Source organism: Abramis brama, assembly GCF_963993115.1.
Source record: "Abramis brama genome assembly, chromosome: 5".
In the NCBI taxonomy this organism is placed as follows: Eukaryota; Metazoa; Chordata; class Actinopteri; order Cypriniformes; family Leuciscidae; genus Abramis; species Abramis brama.
The window spans coordinates 14,961,028-14,976,482 of NC_139967.1; the positions used below are offsets into that span (position 1 = coordinate 14,961,028).

The 15,455-nt window shown below is 36.1% G+C and overlaps 1 protein-coding gene across 2 annotated transcripts in view; it reads right to left on the minus strand.

Annotated features, from left to right (window-relative positions):
• The window catches only part of osbp2b (oxysterol binding protein 2b), a 90,772-nt gene that overhangs the window by 49,516 nt on the left and 25,801 nt on the right, over positions 1-15,455 (minus strand). The gene's annotated exons all lie outside the window — the stretch shown is intronic.

Here is a 15,455-nt window from a genome sequence, read left to right on the forward strand (position 1 = left end):
ACCTCCAGAATTGAACCTTCAAATAAGGATTTATTGTTGACAGCAAACACTCTACCAGGTGAGCCACAGGGGATCCCATATATTCCACTGAACAACTCATAAAGAGCAGGAAAATAAAAGGATAAAATAGAAAAAAAAAACTCAAATTAGAAATGTCTTAGTTATGGTTAGTGTCCTGTAACACAATTGCGTTTGTCCGGTAGGGTTCAGTTGGTTGCCTGACACATACTTTTGCAGGCTTGGTGGTGCAGATTGACTTTTGCAATAGCTTGGTTGAGGCCTACTTTGAACCCTGACTGTTTTAACCATTTAAACTATAACTGATTCTTGAGATAAAGGGACAAAACATGTCCTACACACAGAAGCCCTCTTTATGTTAAAAATAAAGAAATGAATCAAAATTAAAATACTTAAAGTTCAATCTAAAGGAAATCTGGATACTCAGGACATTCATTGCTTTTAATTTCTTTAGTTTTATTTTAAATACATGCTCTATGTTTGAAAAACACATTTTCAATTTACACAATTTAGCCTGTCCTCAGCATTTAAATTGAAAGACAGAGATCTGTAATATATTAAACAATACAAATATATAGTTAGTTATAGTTAGTACATGTAGTTGATTAATACTACTCAGTATAATGTAACTACGTCACTTTAAAATAAAGTGTAATAATTTTTGTTTTGCAATATGGGGAATTATTGTATTAATTTTATTTACATATATATTTGGCCTGATTAACATGCCTTACATACATCTTTACATCTACTGTCACCATGAATTCAAAATGTATGATTCATATTTTTAATGGAATATTTTTATTATAAATAATTAATTCGTATCACCACAATAGCAAACCCTGATGTAATGGACTTCAAAGACAGAGTGAACATGTACACTGGCATTTCGCACTGCGTAATTAATGCAGGTCAGGCACAAATAAAATGTACGTAATTGTTGCGATTTATAGACAGACTACAGATACTTTGATTCACATAGGGAACATTTCTGTTGCTGCTACAGGGCGGCACATAATAATGCTTACCGTTACACAACCTAACATACACTTCTTGTGTTCTGTAAATATAAGACACTGTACCGCTAAAAGGAGAAAAAAGTTTGTTTTTCTCCTTTTAGCGGTACAGTGTGTCTTATTTTGGAACTGGAAGGATTGCTGTATAAAAATTAGTTAGTTGTCTTAATTTGTTGTCTTGTCAATATTTTAGTCAGTCAGCTCCTTTACTGAACGCAATAATTACATTATTACAGACTTTACACTGCTGTTGGATGAATCAAATTAAAATAGCATGCTTTTTAATGCGTCTAACGAAGTTATTTCATTTTCAGAAAAACCTGTTCCCTTATATGGTTCATTAGCTAAGACCTTTGTCTACAAATATATAAATTTATAATAATGTAGTATTAAATAATAAAAAGTAAAAACTAACTTCTAAAACTGTTTTGTCCCTTACCTCAACCATCAGTTATATGTTTATCTGTGGATGTAGCCTACCTTTGTCTTCTCTTCTGTCACATCATCTGTCACATCATCTGTCACATCATTCACTGCAATGTAAATTACAAAGACAAAAAAAATAATTATTTAAAATATTTTTCCATTTTACTTCCTCCTACTATAGACCTTATGCGCCAGAGAAACAAGCGCGCAGCATCTTTATAATATTGTCTTTGAACTTCCGTTTTTGCGGTCGCTCTGTATATCTCTATGGCATTCGCTGTCCAGGAGTAATAAGCTTTTTAAGTGGATTTACTTAAAGTCCAACTGAAATCAAAATTGAACCTATTTACTTTGTTAGCGCATATTACTAGTCTTGTGGTGAACAATTAATCCGTGCAAGTTAATACACAGAAAAAACTTGTTTGCTGTCGTAATCTTTAATCAAAGTCTGAAAAGTTACTTCCGGTCTGGAATGGCGTTCCTTCTCTGATGATGTAGGTTTGACGGCTTGGTTTGGGAAACGCTTAACCACTCCTCAAACCGTTAGTCTGCTATGAGTGAGAGATGGAGAGGAGGAGCGCTAGAGTAAAACCCTCTGTTCAATATTCCTTTTCACTGGGAAATACGTCACAACACTGGAGAAAAGTCGTTTGCAACTTCCGGTTCACGCGGACTTTAATGTAAAGTTAACGAAGATGTCTTGACAAATGTCAGTAGAACGGAAAGATTTTAAAACAAGTCGTTCATTCATAAATACACAAGATCACTGTGAATATACAAGACAAAAGACAACGAGCGCGGCGCTGAAAAGGGGTCTACATAAGGTCTATAGGGTTAGGCTTAAACAAGCAAATACATACAAAAATACAAACTAATACATTTAAAATAAGTATCAAAATAAGGCTGATATCAATGACACCAATTTAGCAAAACCTGTAGTTACCACAAATTTAATGTGAACTGTGACTTTTAATTAAATACAATGATAAAAAATTACAACAAAACAAACTTAACTACAGTATCCACTGAAATTGACAGTACACAGGACAACATGTTGTATTTCCTCAGCACGTACAGTTAATTATATCAATGGTTCAGTAACTGGACATTACTAACATGTCAGAGTTTAGGGATAATTGGCCAAATTTATTTAGCCATTAGAAATTAATTTTCACCAACGATGAATGCATGTAAAATACATTTTTTAGATATCAGCGAGGTATTTTTTTTATCTTTATATTGAACATGAAAAGTACACTTTTGGTTTCACAATAACATGATCATATGGCTAGACATATTTATATCATTTAATGCCACAATACCAAATCTTCTGTCCTTTAAAAGCGTTTCAAATGTTTAACAAAAAAGTAAAAATACTAAAATGTTTTTTTTAAATGAACATTTTCACTAAAATAAGCAGATATAATCATCTACTTGCCTTGACTTCTAACAGATGATGTTTTATTTTTTAATTAAACCGTAAAGAAAATGTACAGATCAAGTTATAACAAAAAATGTAAGTTTACAAAAAATCAACCTTAAGATTGTATTAATTACTTTGTGATAATGTAGTGGCCTCTAAACTTATAAATTAAACTGATCGGTTATTAATTAAAACATTATTTACCTGTAAACAAAAGATAGCAGATTAAAAGATTGAATTTCATGCACATCCATGAACTTGGCCTGGTGTTGCAGGAGAATGAAAGGAGGGCGCATGGGGGGCTATGATGGACATTTACTTTTCTCCAAGGTTGTGCTTTTAAAAACCTCAGTTACTCTGTCTCATTAAGCTACATATATAAGCTTTAAGAATTAGTCTATTTTAAGTAATAAATGACGCACTACAATTTGACATACCACAAATGAGTAAAATGTGTTTTGTAGCCTACTATCTTCTCATTATCTCACCTGTGCATCCAGAGCTGCCATTCGTAACATTAGTCTGCAAGCACAAGTGTCATAGTCAGACATCATGGTCAAACATCACATTACACTGTATTTAAAACTGCAATGGTACAATTTGGCAATATATTAAAGTAACTGGCATTGTAACATAAGCCAATACAATTTCATACTGAAAATAAATGCCATTTATTGTCTGGTCTTGAAAACTGCATTACAGAAGTAGAAAAAAGTTGTTCTGAATTCATTAAACTTCCCTCTTGTTTTTTTGAAACCCATTATTAGTGTTTATAGTGATAAAACGCATGAATCTCAGGCCTGGCCTCAGACTCCTCATGGCTGCACGTGTAGGCCGCAAAAGATGAAACTCCTGGCCATCTTACATTAATGTTACCAACAGTGAGCTAAACATCTAGATGAAGTAACAGGGACGCAAAATATGTCTTTCAGAAGTTACATAAAGACAACAACATTTTAAATTAGGCGAAGTTTAAAAGCGGATTACCGCTAAAAATGCAGTCACCTATGCAATCCTATCTGTGGCCTTAAAACATGAGCTTAAGACTCTTAGGAATCTAAAGCCCTAATTAATATATTAATGTTAGACTATCATTATTTTCATTTTGGTACATTAATCTATACTTTCTGCAAAGCTGCTTTGAGATTCTGATTAATGTGAAAAGCGCTATAGAAAATAAAATGACGTGACATTTACGTTACGATATATGTGCAAACAATATGCAAGTTAAACAAACAGCACCATATTATTTTGAGAACCTTGTACAAAAAGTCAAAAACTTACTTTTTCGTCGGATGTCTCGTCTCCTCTCGTCTCCATCTCGCCGTGTCCGTCTCATCCCTGCCTCTCGAGCATCTGAGTGTGTCGCAGGTGTGAGACCCCCAGCAGAGTGGGGGAGGGGGAGAGGCGACGGTCGCGGTGGGGACTCGAACCTCAGGTTCTGTGTGATCTGGGTCAGCCATTACTGACACTCGCTCGTGTGAGACCCAGTAGAGTGGGGGAGGGGACGGTCGCGGTGGGGACTCGAACCTCAGGTTCTGTGATCTGTGTCTGTCAGCCATTACTGACACTCGCTCGGCGCACTATATATATATATAGCTATGTTTATTACCCGCGCTTTTTTTTCTTGTGCGGTTTTTGTATTCTTTTAAAAAATTATGTATGCACATATATGCTCTGATAATATAGTGTATAGGATATATGCTGTTATAAAAGAAATACATTTTCTGCTCAAATTCAGATATAATGTTTTTTTTTTTTAAGTACAAATAAAATGATAGAATGTAGATGTTAAAATACATATTAAATGTAATATTAAAAAAACAACACATTAATGAATGGAACCCATTTTAGAACTTTTAAACAACTCACAAAAAGATTGACATTCATAAAAAAATAAAAAAAAAATAAAAAAAAAATATATATATATATATGTGTGTGTGTGTATATATATATATATATATATATATATATATATATATATATATATATATATATATATATATTAGAAGACCTTGTACTCACCAGAACAGATATTATTTTTACCCTCTGAGAGGAGATCAAATAAGTAAAATAGGTTTGAAAGAAGTGAGGCTTGTCTTAAGTGAGACCACACTCTGGATACGAGGCCTCCACACACGCTAACGTCCTTTAGAAACTGTCTATACTGATTCTGAAACTCTTTAACTGCATTCTCCTCACGACTGTTAAAATAACAACAAACATCTTCACAGAAAGTGCTCTCCTTGCTCATACTGTTCAAGACAATGACTGAAACCATGTATTGCTAGCACTTCTCCTGCTACTGCTTTCTCTTAAGACACATTGCTTGTTGTATTCCTCATTTGTAAGTCGCTCTGGATAAAAGCATCTGCTAAATTAATAAATGTAAATGCGCTCACCTAAACAGCAGTTTGCCAGGTAGAGGAGAAAGGAGAAATACTTTATTTGCAAACTACATCAATTAACTGTCAATTCTAGTTATAAATACTATCACGTGATTTAATTTATGGTAAGAATAACAATAATTCAACAAACGCTGATGCGGTTTCTCCACACTGGGACACCCTTCTGGCTCAGCCACTGGTGCAGATTCTCCCACAATATGTTTGCATGTGTACTGCATACATGTCCGTGCATACACTGGTGTGTGTTAGACTATGATTATGACACAGTGCTCATCATTTCCAGGATCTGAGTTCACCTTGTCAGAGTAGCCATAATGATTTAGCACCTGTGGTCACCAACATCTGGACCCAGAGGTCAATGTGCAGCTAGAGTTAGGGTCAGGGTCAGGGTCAGGGAGAGGTACTAGTCCACCACATCCAGATGCTGACAGCACCTCTGCTTCATGCAGGCTCTATTAACTGCTCTGCTAACACGACTGCTGGTGATGGTCAGTCCTCCACTGTGGCCTTCAGCTGCTCCTGCTGCTCCTGCTGTGACACTGGGAACGGGAGCGCAGACGCTGGCACATGCTTACCTCAGCATCACAGGGGCATTAGCCATGTTCTTAGCTAGCGATCATTGTCCCACTTCTGCTTTACTAGCAGCACATCTGGATGCTGGATCAGTATTTCTACGTCTGTTTATCTCTCACTCTGTGCTGTTCACTTCCTTTAGCTTCATGAGAAGAGCTGTGTCTGGCCCGTTCTCCCACACTGAGCGCTCTTCTGCTGAAGAGTCCTGCTAAAGCAGTTAGGATCAGGGTCAGGGTTAGGGTTAGGGTCTGGCCCGTTCTCCCACACTGAGCGCTCTTCTGCTGAGAGTCCTGCTAAAGCAGTGTCAGTCTCTCTGTTAGCTCACAGCATCTAGTAAAGCACAGGGTGTGGAAGACTACTGATAAACTGTGAGATATGAGGTATGATGAGGGTGTCATGTGCTGCTCTGTTAGCCTAGCGGCTAGCATTTACCAGATAATAAAGGCATGACACATTTATATAAAAATAGTGTGTTAGTAGTTCACTTTTAAGGCTTTTGAAAGAGCACACAAATATCACACCATTTGTGCAAAGGAATTACAAAAACAGACCAAAATATGTTGAATCCCATTTGTGATATACTTAAAAAAAGCCAGAAGATTATAAATAACAGCAGCTGCCAATTTTAGAAACAAAGATTGTATATTGTCAGGGCCGGTTCATTTATATATATATATATATATATATATATATATATATATATATATATATATAATTTTTTTTTCAGGTTTATTAGTGATCTGTTGAAAGTGAACTCTTTGATTCTGTGTAATGTATGCAGAAAGGCTCTGTCAGAAGGGTATCACAGAGTGGAAAAACTATTATCATTTACTGATCATGATTTAATTAGTTTAGAATTAAATGATAATTACATATTAGAGTAATGATATAATAATGTATTATAATTACATTAACAAAATCACTTTGGAGTGTTTTTAACTAATTAATTATTTATTTATTATTAATTAATTTAATTAATTGGTTTAGATTTAGTATATAATCTAAATAATATATTTAGTATATATTACATTTAGTATGAAACCCCGGAGTTGGCTAACCTCGTTTGATTTCTTTCCTATTGTTATCAATAATGAGTATGGTATTAACGCATTCTCATCCTAGGGCGTCATATACTGACGCTTTCTGGCCCATATTTATCTGCGTCTCATATTGACGCTAAAGGGTGCCATGTGCGTCGGATGTAGACGAAATGTCAGAAGCGTCAGTATATGACGCCTTGGGATGAGAACGGGTATATGAATATAGATAGATCCCTGATTAATTACATAAATGCCATTTTTAACAGATCTGTTATATTCTAATCATTTGAAGAATTTGCTAAATTAAAAAAATAATATTCTGTTTGTGGCTTAGTCTATCCAGAATCTTCATTCTAGTGTATCAACAGTAAATTTATTTAATTCTGTTTATTTTATAAAGTAATATAAATAACTAAATAGTATACTAATATCCAGTATAAATATATATATAATAAAAACCCTATTAACTCATATCTTACTTTAGTGAAAATACTTTAATTTTATTATTGACCAATACCCCCAATAGGGCGCTAGAGAGTGACACACTTTTCCAGAACAATGTGACTCGTGGGGACGGCAATACTCTGTGTGACCACCAGGGGCGCATAGATACACACTCACACAGATTTTTGTCTTGAAAACGGTCTTCATGAGGACTTCAGAAAAAACTGCATGGGGCGTGTCCAGACACTGTCTGGGAGGTGCCTATGGGGCTTTGCCGGTGGGGACCTCAATTTAGGTCCCCACGGTGACACGAGTCCCCACGAGTCTGTGTGCATTCAGGTTGAAGTCCCCACCGGGATAGAAAAACAAGAACACACACACACACACACACACACACACACACACACACACACAATATATATATATCCTAACTATAATCCATTATAATTGAAGACTTCTGACATGCAAAAGTGTTTGTGCCTGCTCATAGCAATTTAAAACCCCCAAAAAACCAAGATAGATTTTATTTCAAGCTGAAAACGAGGAGACTTTTTCACCTTCCCCCTACGCAGCCGTTTCAGACCAGCACTTACCAGCACTGAGTTCCTGTGCTGAAGGCCATCAGCGACAATGACTCAGTCTGGTAACTGGCAACAGAAATAAAGAGTGTACTAGATCACTGATTCTCAAAGTGTGGCTCCCTCTAGTGGTACACAGAGGAATCACTGAATTTCGCATGTACGATCAAACCGGTGTGATCAGTTTTGGCTGGTCCCTGGAGTGTACCATCACACCGGTGTGATCAGTCTTGGCTGGTCCCTGGAGTGTACGATCACACCGGTGTGATCAGTCTTGGCTGGTCCCTGGAGTGTACCATCACACCGGTGTGATCAGTCTTGGCTGGTCCCTGGAGTGTACGATCACACCGGTGTGATCAGTCTTGGCTGGTCCCTGGAGTGTACGATCACACCGGTGTGAGTAGAACGGTCAGTGCATCACGTGATCATCAACTGTTAAATTCAAATGTACTTTCGCAGTTGACTGGCGCTGAGCCAGAGACTGACGCTCAGCGCTGTCATGTATCACTATTCAGTGTTTTCAACCTGATAATGTTTATTTTAGGTTTCAGACACACATAAGTACTAAAAAATCAATACATTTAGAGTTTGTAAAATACACACTACTGTATGGAAGCGGCAATAATAATCCTTTCCATTATAATTAGGTACAAACATGGCGCCGCCCATTGCGCATTTATAGCTCAACTAATGCAGTCGTTATAAAGGTGTTAAACAACAAAACACTTCCACTTGCACATATTTGACAATCGGAATATCAGAAATATCATGCTATAGCTAACAAATTTGTGAATATTTTGAATAAAAAAGGAAATAAAAGCAGATCATCAGTAATTCACAGGGGGGCAATGTTTCGGAAAACATTGAAGCTTCCCCGGGCGCCGCCATTGATTAGCAGACCATCACCTGCTGTTAGCATTCCATTGACTCCCATTCAGTTTGGCGTCACTTTGACAGCGAATAACTTTACATCTGAGGCGTTTAAAGACTCCATTTGTCCATTATTTATTTCTAAAGAAACACGAAAATGTATAAAAGGCTCCATTACCTTGTATCTTACATTATGGCCCCGTAGAAGCCGTTTTTGTAAAAATAGGCTAACGATTGCGTCATAACCATGCGACTCTCTGTCGCACAGTAGAGAGATTACCGTATGGACAGGAGGAGAAGCTCGTGGGCAATCGGGGGGACGTGGAGGCAAAATGACAAAATAATTAATCAGAATACTTAGCAAAAGTTTCTCCTGCTCCTAGCTCATGGACACCTCCTACTCACACTCAACGTCTCTGCAAGTTTCGGAAGGGAATGATTCAGATTTCTCTTGGCACAGAAGACAGAAGACAGACGGGTTGCTCACGTCACATCTACGTCGTCAAGCTCAGCTTGAGTCTGTGCAGTAAGCTCAGCCATCGGGAAGTGAGTGCTTCTAATTGACTTCACTTTTCTCGGTTGAATCCAATGGGGTCGCTGTGTCCATTAATTTTACTGTCTATGGTAATTCAGCGCTATTGTGGCTGCGGTGTGTCACGTGACAAGCAATGACGCGTCACCATGGAAACAATAAAGTGATAAGTTCTAAATAACGGTCGCCTTGAAAAACTCACAGGGGTCAGCCAGAATATTTTAAATGTACATGTAAAATTAAATATGAATACACAGCCTGTGTTATTTTTTTATTTTTATTAATTACAGTCCTTTTTTAACTTAAGATTTTAAGTACAGTACAGTTTTTATTTAACTTTTAAGTACAATACATTTTCATAATATAATCTTTAAGTAGGCTACAGTTTTTATTTCACTTTTAGGTGCAATACATTTTAATTTAATCGTTAAGTTTTTTATTTACCTGTATGTAATCAGCACAGTACAGTATTAATATTCAAACTTTTTACAATGTTTAAAGTGGCTGGCAATAATAAATATTCTTATTAGAAATAAAACTGCCTCATTTTTGAGCTGTGCATAACTGTAGCTGAATAGTTAAGCCCACTATGCTACTGTATTTTCATATTGGTTATTATGATGGTACTTGGAGAGCCACATATTTTCTGAGGTGGTACTTGGTGTAAAAAGTTTGAGAACCACTGTACTAGATGAAAAGAATGAAGGGCAGACGGCAAACCACAGACAGGCCTGTCACAATTATTACATGATCTCCTGACCCCAATCATTACGCTTCCATTCCGTCATCAGATGTTTCCATCCAAATAAGCAAATCCGCCAAACTCGAGGACCAACACAAGTATTGTATTTTAAGCTATGGCCTACATAACATATAAAAATGACCATATAAATGTATTTACATACTTTGTTACCATGCAAAACCAAATAATCACTGAACTAATCTATGTAAAGTTGTATATTTTATATATATTTTAAAAAGTGTATTTACAACCCCAAATCCAGAAAAGTTGGGACATTTTGTAAAATGCAATAAAATCAAGAATCTGTGATTTGTTAATTCTCTTTAACCTTTATTTAATTAACTGACAATTAACTTTTATTTAATTAACTGACAAAAGTACAAAGAAAAGTTTTTAAAAGTTTTCACTGACCAACTTAAGTGTATTTTGTGGCTGCAATACACTCCAAAAAATTGGGGAAAGAGGCGTGTTTACCACGGTGTCATCACATTTCCTTTTAATTACACTTTTTAATCATTTGGGGATTGAGGATACTAATTGTTGCAGTTTTTCAAGTGGAATTTTTACGCAATCTCACCTGATATAAGACATCTGCTCAACAGTCTGTGGTCGTTGCTGTCTGATTCTCCTTTTCATAATGAGCCATACATTTTCAATAAGAGACAGATCTGGACTGCAGGCACATCCCTTCTACAGTGTAGTAGATGATTGAGGCCCGACATTGTCTTGCTTCCCAGGAAAGATGTCATCTTGATGGCAGTATATGTACAATCCCAATATATGCCTCCACGTCAGTGGTACCTTCACACACATGCTGCCATTTGCACTGATGCACCCCTATACCATGACAGATGTTTGCTTTTGCACCTGTCGCTGATGAAAGTCTGGATGGTCCCTTTCATCTTTGGGACTGAGAACTCGATGTCCGTTTTTTCCAAAAAACAAGCTGAAACATGGACTCACCACAGCACACATTTCCACAGTCTTCTAGACCATCTGAGATGAGCTCGGGCGCAGAGAACTCGCTGGCATCTCTGCATAGAACTGATGAATAGATTTCTCCTTGCGTAACAGAGATTCAAGTTGCATTTCTTGATGCAGCAGACTGTGTTAAGTAAAATTGGTTTTCCCAAGAACTCCAGTGCTATATTTAACAGAGTAGCATGACAGTTTCTCATGCAGTGCCATCTGAGGGCTTGAAGGTGACGCACATTCAACAGAGGTCTCCTTGCCCTACACAGAATGAGATTTCTTTGGATTCCCAGAATCTTTTCACAATATTATGCATGGTAGAAAGTGAAATACCTAAATTCTCTGCAATCTTGCATTTTGAAATGTCATTTTTGAATTGTTGCAGCCATCAAAAAAAAATTATATTTACATAATACACTTAAGTTGGTCAATGAAAACTTTGAAAATATTTTGTTTGCACTTACGTCAGTTAAATAAAGGTTAAAGAGAATGAACAAATCATAGATTCTTGATTTTATTGCATTTTACAGAATGTCCCAACTTTTCTGGATTTGGGGTTGTATATTTAATAAAAGAATATATAGGCCTATATATATATATATATATATACTTTTTTCCTTCTGGTGTGACAAAATTCTGGCTATGTTTACACAACAATGATGTACTAAAAACAGAAAAGTTTTTCACAAAAACTTACGTCATCATTTTCACAAATTTGTGTTTTTGTAGTTTACATGGAGATGATAACGATATTGTTTTCAAAAACTTGCACTTTGAAACCCAATTTCAAAGGTTAAAAAAAACTATTCAGGCCCCCAAAACGCCATTGTCATTGAATGAATGGCCAAGATACATAAAAAGTTTACAGTTTTTAGTTAAATGGTGTCATGTAAACAAGCGTTTAAGAAGTAAGAAAGCGTTTTAATTCACTGCAGTATTAACATCGCTGCAAGATCTAGTGAAAAGCATTAGGAGAAACATTGTGCCATGAACGAACGAGTTATTGAAGGATTTTCAATCCTCAAATCACCAACATTCACAATGGAATATGTAATAACACTAACTGTAACCGCATGGTATTGTGGCAGAAACAGTTACATTATTCATTTCAGGGTTTGTTCAACCTTTTGAGAGTAAAATTCAAGCACTGTTCAAGGACTTTCAAGTGCTTCAAAGCTCTAAATAGTATCCACTTTAAATGTCATTTTTTAATGTAATGCCAAAAACATTAATTGTTAATTCTTCAGAGATTGTCCCCATTTTTAAAACTAAAAGTTTCAAGAAGCAGGAAACCTAACATTTAAAATAACAAAAAAATAAAAAAGACATGAAATTTGCACTATAACCTGTAGATGACAGAAGAGAAGCACTTATCAGCTTATTAGCAATTTCCTCTCCCTAATATTTTTTTTCACACGTTTTGCTTCTGATTTTATATTTGGACATTATGAAATCACTATTATAAAACATCAAATCATAAAGAAATAATTTTTTGGCAAAGTTTGGCACTGCTTTGTACTAAAGTATGAAGGAGAAAAAATCACAGTCTCATGAAAATCAATCAATGTTCTTCAAATTGTGACTGAATTACACAGAAAGCAAGTAAAGAGCGATCCTTTTAAAATCACTGAAGCTGTAGGCCAGTTCAGTATTATACTATAGAAGAACAATGGTACATTTAATAAGAGTCGAATATTTCAAGATTTTGCACGTTATTGTTGCTCAGTGGCACCGGTGCTACTGCTCCCAAATCCCCAACCTTTACAACTAGGTGAAGAATGACATAAGTCTTCTACTCAAGTACGGCAGACATGGGATCAAGCTCAAATTATGACCATATATGAGCTGAACAATACTGTAAATTATCTCACAACAGACTGTATTTTATCAAAAAGATACCAGAGCAGCACACAGCTGGCTCCGATTGACCAGTAAAGTAGCTAAATACGTCATAACTACAGATAACAGCTTTAACACAAAGACTGATGCAGTCAAACTTAAACAGCCACAATGGAATTGCTTTAAAAATGAACAAAAAGACAATTCAATTAAAATGATTTGGTTTAATAGTTAACAGCTAGATCATATTCTGGTAGAAATGAGAGACAGGAAGTGAGAGAGGTGGATGAGTTCCAGAGGAAATACAGATAATTATGAAAGATGCTAAAAGAGGAGAGGCTATATTTAAAACTCAGCAGAAGGAAGAATCCACTGGAGGACAAAATCCTGAAGCACAAACTCTCAAATAGTACCACACTGATAAATGATAAGAGACTCGTAAGTGATGAGTTGTGTGATCTTGAGCTGCATGAATGGAGCTCTGAAAAATGACTGAAAAAGAACAAATAAAAACCAAAGCTCGTTTCCACCACTGAATAAAAATGTAAAAAAGTAATTGCGACTTTTTATCTGAGAAAAAAAGTCAGAATTGTGAGATGTAATTCCGTGGTGGAAACAATCTTCCATAAACAAATGTTATGACTACTACCATAATAAGATGATTTCAAAAGAGAGTTCAGGACACTGCATAAAAAAGCACTGTCAAGCACAGATCTGTGGGTGGAAGTGTGTGTGTGTGTGTGTGTGTGTGTGTGTGTGTGTGTGTGTGTGTGTGTGTGTGTGTGTGCTAAATATCTGCCAGAGATGCACTTCAAATACACTCTCAGAACTATACAGTGATGTGAAAAGTCTAAAAGTGGAAAGTCAAAATCACAGGAACATAATCACAGGTTTAATAACACATTCCGAAGGGGTGTTTATAGGACCCATCTTTAGAGAGAGGATAAGACTTCACAGCCCTATACTCTTCAAATCAAGATCATTGAGAGCAGAGACATGAAATCACATCCTGCTGGTTTTTTATACACTAGTCAAAACTCAAAACTTTGAAGAAACCTGACTGAATGAATATTTCTTTAGACCTTCTAATCTAAACATTTATGCCTAAATAATTCATATTTAAAATTAGATTTACGGAAATACTTAATAATTAAATAAAAGAAAATATATTATATAAAATTATCAAATCAAAAATGATTTCTACATTTTCACTTCAGCCTGAGTATTTAACTGAATATTTCTTACGATCTTTAAAACTTGCTGATTTAAAAGCTCATGCCAGAATACTTAATTACTCAATACTTTGAATTAGACATACATAGATACCTTAATATTTAAATAAAAGTTATATCTAATTAATTTAAAAAATAATAATAAATTCTTAAGGAGTCAATAGCTCAGCACCTTCTTAAGTGAATGCTCTTTCACTTAAGCCAGAGACACATGTCCATCAGTGAGTCAGAGAGCCAATCAGATGCAGGCTTAAAATATGCTGATTGGCCCCTGCTTACAGAGGAATGACACACACACACGCGCACACACACTATGATTCCTCAATTACAGGCCAATACAACATCTCAGACCTAATCCAAAAACGCACCCATGCAATAACAGCAGCCCGCCGATACACAAACAAATAATGACTCATACAGACGCGCACACACACAGACATCTTAAATCCCTGTGAATGTCATAGGAGCCAATATTAATAGAGGAAATAAACCAAGTATTAATCAGCAAGTTCATAGAGAGATACACAGACCACCTGCTACCAGGACACATCATTAGTGAGAAAGCAGGTCTCAGATCACACAGGCACTATAAAGGACTCCTCTTTAAGGGATGGAGTCGTCTCTCCCCTCAGTTCCTTTTACCCTTTTGCCCTGGAGACCCTGGCTGTGATCCAGCTGGCTGTTAGTGGAGCGCCAATGACCTCGCTGGTACACGCAGCGCCAAATGATCCAGAATGCATTAGAAGGCATTAGTGGCACAAAAACACTCAGATGCCTCTTATTTGCTGTATTATTATGATGATAGTTAAACCAAATGACTGGAAAACAGTGTGAGTCTAAAAATAAGGAGATGAGTTACAGAGGTCCAAAGACGATAAGCAGATGCAGATGACATCTCATCTAAAAGAGCCACGAGACACCAATCCAATTACTAAAGCCCAGAACAGACCTGACAGATTATTTACAACCTCAAGTACAAATAAACATGCTGCTTACACACATTCAGCTGAGGTTTTACTGCTTCAGAAGTCCATGTCTTCTTTGAGGCCATCTATTACAATACGTTTAAAATTATTTGAAAAGGAAAATTCTGTCACTGAAACTCCCCATGATGTTGTTTCAAATCTGCATGACTTTCTTTCATTGAACATAAAAGGGGAGTAAAAAAAAAAAAGAATATCACAGTTGCTTTTTTTTTCAGAATGAAAAACGTGAAATAGAAATGGGTCTGTCAACTTCAAAAAGTATCATTCGAGTCGTGCATCATATATATATACAGTACTGCAGTCCATTTCAGACCCTTTGCACTGACTAACAACTTTAATTTCGGTCTGTTCCTCAC